The 12,047-nt window shown below is 33.8% G+C and overlaps 1 protein-coding gene across 5 annotated transcripts in view; it reads left to right on the forward strand.

The window, feature by feature from the left end:
* The first annotated feature begins 956 nt into the window (after window positions 1-956).
* clcn3 (chloride channel 3) overlaps window positions 957-12,047 on the forward strand; it is a 130,161-nt gene continuing 119,070 nt past the window's right edge. For all 5 annotated transcript variants that reach the window (XR_012383070.1, XM_009302926.5, XM_005166349.6 and 2 more), the window contains exon 1: window positions 957-1,098. The gene's annotated coding sequence lies outside the window, so the exon portion shown is untranslated. The remainder of the gene's footprint in view (window positions 1,099-12,047) is intronic.

Raw genomic sequence — 12,047 nt, forward strand, 5'->3', positions numbered from 1 at the left:
CAATTAATTATACATTTATTTTTATACTGTTTTGTTTTAATTTATATGTATTATAATTATTTTACTTTAATTTTTATCACTATTTCAATGCATTATTAATAACTTATTGATTTATTTTTAAACTTGTATTTTGTAAAAATCTTAATTGATTTTATTCAATTAATATTTTATATGAAACTCTTAATATCAATGTTTAAATATAATAATAATATGACAATATTTTGATAGGAAAATATCACAAGTGTTATATAAATTGTATACATTTGTTGTTATTGCTATTTGCACAATTTATTCCTTTATTTAATTTCTTTTTAATTTTATAATACATGATTTTTTTTATGGTTGCTTGTTATTTTATTTTGTTTTAATTTTTTCTAGCATAATTTCTTTATTGCCTTAGATAATTTACTTTGCACTTATAAATTTATATTTATATTACACTATATATTATATACAAGATGTCACAATGTAGTGTTATTAAAAATAATAATAAATATATATATATATTTTTTTATTATTTATATATATATATATATATATATATATATATATTATATATATATATATATATATATATATATATATATATATTATTTTTAATAATAGTTTAGCTTTATTTGAGCTTTTTCCATATATATATATATATATATATATATATATATATATATATATATATATATATATATATATATATATATATATATATACACACACACGTCACTACCTGATTTGTTGTTTTTAATTATTATTAAATACCCGTTCGTTATTGTACTGTGACATAACCCACATTTTAGACATGTTATTTTTAATTATGTGTAATTATCACATGTTTAATTCAGAGACTGTTATTTACACCGTCGTTCTCCGGTTGATTTAACGTTACGTTTAATTAAACAAGTCGAATGAATCGGATCTGAATTCCTGCTGCTGGCGGAGCGACACCGGAAGTGCACGTCACAGACACAGGAATGGGCCAAAATAAGCGTTAGCGGAGCAGAAAAACACAGGCACAAACGGAGGATAAAATGCGTCCTCGTGTTGGGTTTGTGCTGCTGGGATGATCCGCGGTTTCAGAGCTCGTTTCGAGGCATCGCAGAGGTAAGATCAAGAACATCTGTGTGCGAGGAACAGCATCACATTTAACCCAGCGAGCACCTGTCAGCTGCTGTCTGACTCGGGTTTATGATAAACACTTAAACATGTTGCTCTACAGCCACATACAGTCCTGTGGCTCTGTTTTAATGAGTGTATTATTTGCTTAAAGTCAAATTTGTTTACGCAGAATTTCAAAATGTGAGATGTATTTTTAGTCAAAGCTTCTCTTTCATCCTCATGATGATGGTGATAGGGTGATGCTGTTTGTTTATTTAGGCTTTTTCCATTTTAATGACTGTATAAACTGATTTCAGTGCTTTATTGTGAAGTAAAGTGTACATTTTTAGTGAAAGCTTCTGTTTTTTCTTCATAATGATGATGGTGGTGGTGATGCTGTTCGTTTATTTGAGCTTTTGTCATTTTTATGTCTATTTTTAGTGACTATAAACTGATTTCAGGGCTATTTTTAATTCAGAGTCCAGTATTGAGATGCAGAGTTTTTGGTTAAACCCATTTCTTTTACTTCATGATGGTGATTATGTTGTTTATTTGAGCTTTTTATATTTTAATGTCTATTTTAATGCCTGTATGAACTGATTTCATGGCTATTTTTCGTGATGTGAGATGTAGATTTGTATTTAAAGCTTCAGTTTTATCTTCGTTATGCTGATAATATTTGTTTATTTTTTAATTTTTATTTTATTTCTATGTAATGACTGTATGAATCTATTTCAATGCTATTTTATATTCAGAATTCAGTAGTGAGATGCGTATTTTTGGTTAAACCTGTTTGTTTTATATTAAGGATGGCGATGATGTTGTTTATTTGTAGATTTTTCCATATTTTTAATTCAGAGTCCAGTATTGAGATGCAGATTTTTGGTTAAATCCATTTCTTTTACACCATGATGGTGATTATGTTTATTTATTTTGATCTTTGTCTATTTTAATGACTGTATAAACTGATATCAGGGCTATTTTTTGTGAGGTGAGAGATGTAGATTTTTAGTTAAGCTTTGGTTTTATCTTAATGATGGTTTTTATATTTCAATGCCTGTTTGAACTGATTTCGGTGCTACTTTTAAGTCAGGGTCCATTAGTAAGATGCAGATTTTTGATCAAACCTGTTTCTTGTACATTAATGATGGTCATGATGTTTGTTTGTTTGGATCTTTTTCTATTCTAATGTCTATTTTTATTGACTCTATGAACTGATTTCAGGGCTGTTTTTTTGTGAGATGAGAGATGTAGATTTTTAGTTAAGCTTATGTTTTATATTCATGATGATGATGTTTGTTTATTTGAGATTTTTGTCATTTTAATGTCTATTTTAGTGACTGTTTGAACTCATTTCAGAGCTATTTTTAATTCAGAGTCCAGTATTGAGATGCAGAGTTTTGGTTAAACCCATTTCTTTTACATCATGATGGTGATTATGTTGTTTGTTTGAGCTTTTTATATTTTAATGTTCATTTTAATCACTGTTTGATCTGATTTCAGGGCCTTATTGTGAAGAGAGATGTAGATTTTTAGTTAAGGATTCTGTTTTATCTTTATGATGGTTATTATATTTTATTTTTGGACGTTTTTATATTTTAATGTCCATTTTAATGCCTGTTTGAACTGATTTCGGTGCTACTTTTAAGTCAGGGTCCATTAGTAAGATGCAGATCTTTGGTTGAACCTGTATCTTGTACATTAATGATGGTGATGATGTTTTTTTTATTTTGATCTTTGTCTATTTTAATGTCTATTTTAATGACTTTATAAATTGATTACAGGGCTATTTCAGTGAAGATGTAGATTTTTAGTTAAGCTTTCGTTTTATATTCATGATGTTTGTTTATTTGAGATTTTTGTCATTTTAATGTCTATTTTAGTGACTGCTTGAACTTATTTCAGGGCTATTTTTAATTCAGAGTCCAGTATTGAGATGCAGATTTCTGGTTAAACATTTTTGTTGTACATTAATGTTGGTAATGATGTTTGTTTATTTTGATCTTTTTCTATTTTAATGTCTATTTTCAGTGTTAATTTTGTGAAGTGAGATGTAGATTTTTAGTTAAAGCTTCTGTTTTATCTTGATGATGGCGATTGTTTGTTTATTTCAGCTTTAGTGTTCATGTTCATAATGTTCATATAGCTTTTAGTGACTGTATGAACTGATTTCAGTGCTGTTTTTTGTGAAGGGACATGTATATTTTTAGGTAAAGCTTCAGTTTTGTCTTCGTTATGTTGATGGTGTTTGTTTATTTTGAGGTTTTTTTTATTTTAATATCTATTTTAGTGACTATTGTACAGGTTTTAGTGCTATTTTAATTCAGAATTCAGTTGTGAGATTTGAATTTTAAGTGAAAGCTTGTGTGAACTGATTTCAGTGCCACTTTTTAATCAGAGTCCAGTATTGAGATGCAGATTTCTGGTTAAACGTTTGTTTTGTACATTATAATTGTGGTGATGTTGTTTATTTTTAGTTTTTTTTTTTTTTCAATTTAATGTCTATTTTAATCACTGTATGAACTGTTTTCAGGGCTTTATTGTGAAGTGAGATGTAGATTTTTAGTGAAAGCTTCTGTTTTATCTTCATGATGGTGATGATGTTTGTTTATTTTGAGCTTTTTCTATTTTAATGTCTATTTTAATGACTGTTTGAACTGAGTACAGTAGTAAAATGCAGATTTTAGGTTAAAACAGGTTAAACCTGTTTCTTTTTTACGTTAATGATGTTTTTTTTAAGCTGTTTTTTAAATTGATAGTTGTGTTTGACGCTGTTTTATCACTCAAAATGTAGGCTGAACAGTTTTGAGACACGCATACACACATATTCAGTTTCTAAAGCTGTAGTTTGTACAGAAATTGATTTTTTTTGTGTTGTTTATTTGATCTGTGATCTAATCACAAGTAAAATGTAGATTTTTTTTGTCAAAGCTACTTTTAAAATCTTTTTTATGATGATAATGTTGGCTTATTTGAGCTTTAACTACAGCGATTATTTGTCTATGTCTAATTTGATGACTGATTTGAACTGCTTTCAGTTCCGTTTTTAATTCAGAGTCCTGTAGTGAGATGTAGCGTTTTGGTTAAACCGGTTTCTTCTACATCGTTTTATTATTTGAGCTTTTTTTACATTGATATTTGTGTTTAGCGCTATTTTACCACACCTAAATGAGGCTGAACAGTATATATCTAAACTTATGCAGTAAGATATTTTTTTCAATTACAATTAAATAACCTGTCTTAGGCTAACCTTTGGTTTACCAAATTCACAGTTTATTCCTATATTTTTCCATATATATTCATGTTAATTCCCAAATGTATCATAAATGTCCATACATTTCCTGTTAATTACAAATACACCCATTAATTTCTATAAATTTCCCCTTAAGTCTCATATATTCATGTTAATTTCCAAATATACTCATTAATTCCAAATAATTCCCCTTAATTCCCATATATTCATGTTAAATCCAAAATATGCTCATTAATTCCTATAAATATGTCTTTTATTACCATATATTCATGTTAATTCCCAAATATGCTCATTAGTTCCCGTAAATATCCCTTTTATTCTCATATATTCATGTTAATTCCCAAATATGCTCATTAATTCCCATAAATATCCCTTTTATATATTCATGTTAATTCCCATATATTGCTCATTAATTCCCATAAATATCCCATTTATATATTCATGTTAATTCCCATATATTGCTCATTAATTCCGGTAAATATCCCTTTTATTCCCATATATTCATGTTAATTCTCAAATATGCTCATTAATTTCCGTAAATGTTTACCTGTTTAGAAATGGATCTCCTAAGAGTGGTAAATGATTCACTTCTCTCAGGGATTTTTCCAAACTCACTTAAAACTGCAGTTGTTAAACCCCTCTTGAAGAAGAGCAACCTGGATAACACCCTATTGAGCAATTACAGGCCAATCTCAAATCTCCCTTTCAATGGCAAAATCATTGAAAAAGTTGTTTTTAACCAGGTTAACAAGTTCTTAAACTTCAGGGGGTGTTTAGACAATTTTCAATCGGGGTTCAGAGCACATCACAGTACAGAGAGCGCTCTTATAAAGATAATCAATGATATACGCCTAAATACAGATTCAGGTCAAATAACAGTGCTGGTATTGTTGGATCTCAGTGCTGCATTTGACACTGTCGATCACAGCATACTTCTGGATAGGCTGGAAAACTGGGTTGGGCTGTCTGGCACGGTCCTCAAATGGTTTAGATCTTACCTTGAAGGTAGAGGTTACCATGTCAGTATAGGTGACCATAGGTCGAGGTGGACACCCATGACGTGTGGAGTCCCACAAGGCTCGATTCTGGCACCCTTTCCTGTTCAACCTTTACATGCTCCCTCTGAGCCAAATAATGAGAAAGAACCAAATCTCCTACCACAGCTATGCTGATGACACTCAGATCTACCTAGCCTTAGTGCCTAATGACTACAGCCCCATTGACACCCTCTGCCAGTGCATTGATGAAATGAGCAATTGGATGTGCCAAAACTTTCTTCAGTTAAACAAAGAGAAAACTGAAATGATTGTGTTTGGAAACAAAGATGAGGTTCTCAAGGTAAATGCGTACCTTGGCACTAAAGGTCAAACGACAAAAAATAAGGTCAAGAATCTTGGTGTGACTTTGCAGTCAGATCTGAGTTTTAACAGTCATGTCAAAGCAGTCAGTAAATCAGCATACTATCATCTCAAAAACATAGCAAGAATCAGATGCTTTGTTTCTAGTGTAGATTTAGAGAAACTTGTTCATGCTTTTATCAGCAGCAGGGTGGATTACTGTAATGGACTCCTCACTGGTCTTCCTAAAAAGACAGTCAGACAGTTGCAGCTCATCCAGAACGCTGCAGCCAGAATTCTAACCAGAACCAGAAAATCAGAGCACATCACCTGTCCTCAGGTCTCTACACTGGCTGCCAGTTACATTCAGAATAGATTTTAAAGTATTATTACTGGTCTATAAATCACTAAATGGCCTAGGACCTAAATACATCACAGATATGCTCACTGAATACAAACCTAACAGATCACTCAGATCATTAGGATCATATAAACTAGAAGTTCCAAGAGTTCAGTCAAAGCAGGGTGAATCGGCTTTTAGCCACTATGCCCCTCGCTGCTGGAATCAGCTTCCAGAAGTGATCAGATGTGCTCCAACATTAGGCACATTCAAATCAAGACTGAAAACACATCTGTTTAGCTGTGCCTTTACTGAATGAGCACTGTGCTGCGTCCGACAGATTGCACTATCATGTTTTTCTCTTCTTCTTCATTCTTTTATATCACATTTTACCTGTTTTTATGTATTGTTTTGTTTTTACGCATTTTTATTATTTGTTTTTATTTTTATTTTACTTGTTTCTTTTATTCTTGTTTATGTAAAGCACTTTGAATTGCCATTGTGTATGAAATGTGCTATATAAATAAACTTGCCTTGCCTTGCCTTAAATATCCCTTTTATTCCCATATATTCATGTTAATTCCCAACTATGCTCATTAGTTCCCGTAAATGTTCCTTTAATTCCCATATATTCATGTTAATTCCCAAATATGCTCATTAATTCCCATAAATATCCCTTTTATTCCCATATGTTCATTTTAATTCCCAAATATGCTCATTAATTCCTGTAAATATCCCTTTTATTCCCATAAATTCATGTTAATTCCCAAATATGCTCATTAATTCCTGTAAATATCCCTTTTATTCCCTTATATTCATGTTAATTCCCAAATATGCTCATTAATTCCCGTAAATTTCCCTTTTATTCCCATATATTCATGTTAATTCCCAACTATGCTCATTACTTCCCGTAAATGTTCCTTTAATTCCCACATATTTATTTTAATTCCAAAATATACCTATTAATTCCAATAAATACCCCCTTAATTGCCATATATTCATGTTTATACTCATTAATTTCCATGAATACACATACATTTCTTTTTAATTCCCATATATATATATATATATATATATATATATATATATATATATATATATATATATATATATATATATTTTTTTTTCTTTTCTTTTCTTGTTAATTCCCAAATAAACCTGTTAATCCTCCAAAATATCTGTTAATTTCCATTCATTCCTTTAATTCCCATGGAAAGTTTCAGGCCTTGAAAATTCCCGGAATTTTGCAAGCCTAGTTGTGATTTCAGAATACTGAAGTGAGATGTAGGTTTTTAGTCAAAGCTATTTTTTCATCTTCGTTATGTTGATAAGGAAGTTTATTTGAGATTTTTCCATATTGTTTTATCACACCTAAATCACACACACTCACGCACACAAATTCAGGTTGTAAAGCTGTAGTTTGTGCAGAAGTGGAGCTTGTTGTGTTGTTCGTTGGAGCTGTGATCATTAACATGCTCGTCACTGCTGTTTTTGAGGCCCTGCTGCTTCACTATAGACTCGCACATGAGAGGACGCTGTTCAGTCCGCACATAAAAAACGTGACTCTGGGCCACAAATACACTCATGAGTGTCACTTGGAGATTTGTTACAACATTTGAAAGCCAAATAAATAAGCCAAACCAAAGTCAAACCAATCGAAAATTGAGAAAATCACCTTTAAAGATGTACATAAGAAGTTCTTAGCAATGCACATTACTAATCAGAAATTGAGTTTTGATATATTAACAGTAGGAAATGTGCATAATATCTTCAGAAAGCATCATCTTTTCTTAATATTAATGATTTTTAGCATAAAGGAAAAAACGTATCATTTTGTTTAATGTAATGACAGAGGCATGTAGTGAAATCACTTACCTAAAAGGACTTTAGCCTTGCATTGTAAACTGGTCAGCTAATGTTTATTTTGTAATGATCATATTGCTTGCTAATTAAAAACCCTCTCATGTTAGGGATCAACAATACTATTTGTCAATTGCGTGCAAAACTGCAAATGCAGTCTTAGAATCGAGAAACAATTTGTGCTTTTAAGTCTTTGAATGCTACTTTCTCTGTGAAGTCGTAAACACAATATTGCTTTTAATTTCCTCTTATCTGATTGGATGTTGTGAGAACCTTATTTTTTCCATAACCTGGTAAAAACCAGTACAGCAAATTGATGGTAACATGACAACAACAACAAATTATGAGGCTAAAACAAAATGTCTGTTTCTAACGGACATTTACATGGGTACAACCACGGGCGTAAATCACGAGGGGGGGACTTGTCCCCTTCCATTTGAGGGTTTTCCACCCCAAAAAAGATTATTAAAAAAGCACTCTATAATGTGAAAAAATATATGTATATATATACCTAAAAAATGTGTCCAAGTAGAAAGAAAACCGCATTTATCATTTAGAATGCATTTAGAAACGGTTGAGTTCTCCCTCCCCTTCCTCAGAGTGGTTTGGTCCACTGCATGCTTTCCCAGCTCATCTCACCTACTCAACACGCATAGATATATAGATTAGATGTCGCCTGGCCTATTGTTGTCTATTGGACGGAATGCGTCAATAGCGCCGCCATCTTGGTACAGGGCAGCGCTCCTTTGAAATGAATGCGGGACCAAGGTACAGTGGAGGACTGTGGCCATGCAAAGCCAGAGATATACACATATATCTATGATCGGGAGTTTTCCTGGATGTTAGTATGTAATTTTTTTTTCTAATTACGAAAATTATAATTTGACATCACTTTTCTACATTGATGGATCAGTGACCGCACGCGCATTCCTGACAAAAAGCTTGTGTTTGTGTGTACAGAAATGTACTATTCACCCTCCCTGTTAAATTTGATCTAATTCGTGTCCTGAACACAGCTCCTCTCCTGCTTTCACTTCTCATACTGACGAAGAGAGCGATTCGTTTGTGAATGAATCCCCGAACAACTCTTTCACTAACGTTAGCCGACAATAATACAAGTTTCTGGCAGTGCAGCATCTCGTTGTCATATTTCTTTTGCATTGTTTGCTGATTTTATTCAACAAAACTAGCATAAGCCGAGTGTTTGGTGTGAATTGGAACTGCTTTGCCTTATGGTGAATGCAGTAAGTGACTGTCATCATCAATAACGTTACCTGATTAGCACAAAAGTTCAGAACAGAAAAAAACAGAAAAAAACTTAACCTTACCTATGAAATGTTCTCCCTTTGTGCTTTGTTTTCTTTGTTTGCTCGTTACTACACCAGTAGACAGCGCTAAAGTCCAGCATCTTCACGTAATAACACTGTCTTGACTAGTGCGGTTGAATGACATTTGTCCTGGGAGCACTGTACCAATGTGGCGGCGCTCTTGACGCATGTTGAGGGTCCCTATGCGATATCTAGTGTAAATATCTATGCTCAACAAACACACACAACAGGTGTGCGGCTGAGTTAGTGTTGAATTTCAGTAAGTAAGTAGGGGGATTTATTCACCTTAAATAAAGTGATTCTCTTCAATGTAGTTAATACAGACTCGTTCATAAATTAGATATGGCAAAAATGCTGATTACCGATGTAATTGTCCACGAATCTGCTGTATTAGCGGTTAAAATTACTTATCTAGTTAACGTTAGCTTGCTGCAAAGTGCACTGCAACGTAACACTAACGTCGTTTCCCATGCATTGTTTCATTTGTGACGACTTGGCATAGTGTTAACTTAACATTAACGGCCACAATTAGCATATTGTTTAGCTGTGTATTTGCACTGTGCTACGTCCAAACTAACCCCACTGTATTTTTTTGTATAATCAGTTTCTATTTTGTTCTTAAATGACTCAAATAATTTAAAATGTTGACCTTTTTTAATTCCTTGTTTTTACTGTTGTGATTATTTTTATGATAGTTTTGCATTCTTTATGTGAAGCACTTTGAATTACCTTGGTGTATAAAATGTGCTACGGTATAAATAAACTTGCATTGGAATTTCATGTATTGGGTAAAATGACAGTGAAAATGGACATAAGATCATTTTTCAGTGCAGAAAACAAAAAGTTCACATATTTAAGGGAATTTGGCTTTCAGAATGAGTGCTTAAATATCAATTACAGGCAAAGGAGAAAGAAATGATTGAGGAACAGGCAGAGCAGGGTCAGTCAGATGTACAGTGTCAGGTAGAGCTGTGAACCTACACTGGTCTCACGGTTCGGTTACGATTATCATGCCATCGATTGGGTTCAATTCGATATCTCTGTGCTTTGACGATGCTTTCCATACATAGTGTTATATTTTGGGGGGGAGGCTATAACAAGCTGTCTAAACACACACACAGCACCACACTGTCTCTCATTCACACACATATACAAACATAGACAGCACCAAACAAAAACACACAAACACACACACGCGTGCTTGCTCGCTCGGGAGCGATATTGTGAGACCGCCCACTCCTGTTATAATTACACCACAGTTACCGACCGCTTCCGCGCTTTATTTGGAAATTTATTCCCGCGCTGCATGAAATCTGGTAATGCAGACCTATATCCAGAAGTATGTTGTAACACGCGAGAGGGAAAGACGGGAGGAAAAGTCACACAAGCAACCGAGAGGGGCAATAGTATCTGGATGCAGCCTTTATGATGCAAGCTGAGACTGCATCACTCAGCGATGCAATGTCAGACACAATGCACTCAATAGAGTGAGAGACGTCACTGTGACGGGTAGGGTTAGTGGTGGGGTTAGGTGAGCCCATTAAAAAGCATTGGATGCAGCTCAGATAGCACTGCACCAGGTCTGCAGCCAGACCCCTCTCGAGAGGGGAGGAAAAGTCACGCCAGCAGGTGAACTGGACCACAGAGAGAGAGAGAGAGAGAACTGGAGTTCACTTTCATTCCCTCAATCGCAGTGAAATAGGGGCTTCTTCTGTAAGGGTCAGTGAAAGACTGTCCAGAAAACACACACACGCAGTGAAACTGTGCACAGTTTCTGTTTTTTTTAAGTATTTGGCGCCTGGAGTGTTGTAAATACCTGCACTCACCTCCCTCGCGACAGAGCGCACATGAGATAAATAACGTCAGTACATACAGTAATAACCGGTTATAATTATTACTGAACCGATGCCGAATTGTCAGCATCTGTATCGCGTTGCACCGAAGAAACAATTAATTTTGACAGCCCTAGTGTCAGGTAAGAGTGTTGTGCTTTATTAAAGGGATAATGACAATTCTTTTGGGGGGTGAACAATTTTATTTTAACGTTTTTGGAGTTGTTCTGTCATGAAATCATTTTGTGAACTCTTTGACCATCAAATGAAGCCAACACTAATATTAGTTGAGGCAAGATGGAGAAACAGCACATTTATCCTGTCAGCTGATTCACAAGACTGAAATGAAATGCAGTGTGGTTTTCCTCATGGCAACCTAGAGGGCTGAAATATAATTGGTTAAACTGGCAGTGGGCGGGTTAAAGAGACCAAAACAAAGACTTTGACACTGAACGCACATGTTTAAAAGTTGAATAACTTACTTTAGCATTGTTTATCAGATCAACAAGTATGTTTGGAGCATGTTTCCTAAATATCTGCTAACATATGATGGTATTTTAATGCTTTAGAAGAGGCAGAAATGAACATACAGCACCTTTAATATTGTTCTCGCATATATCTGAAAGCCGCTACCCTGACATGAAGTCAGTTTGTGAACTGTTCAATCTACAAATAAAGCTTACAGTGATATCAGTGGATGCAAGACAGAGAATCCCATCAGAATCCCATCAGCTGATTCAAAAATCTCAAATATTTGCAGTACTTTATTTACAGTAGTTTAGTTTGTCATCTTCTTCACTCCTGACTTTTTTTAACTGTGACTCAAAAAGTCATGTGGTTGTGTCCGCATTCATGTTTTTTTTGTGTCACAATTGGCATGATAAGAGTAGAGGGTCAGAGTTTTTTTAAGAAGACTGTGCATCTTTGTTTGGGTTGTGCAACACTTATCATGTGCAATGATCTGTCTGCTGACTATGACTGCTTCCTTTTGAAGAGTAAAAGTGT

Source organism: Danio rerio, chromosome 7 (genome assembly GCF_049306965.1).
Source record: "Danio rerio strain Tuebingen ecotype United States chromosome 7, GRCz12tu, whole genome shotgun sequence".
Taxonomy (NCBI): Eukaryota; Metazoa; Chordata; class Actinopteri; order Cypriniformes; family Danionidae; genus Danio; species Danio rerio.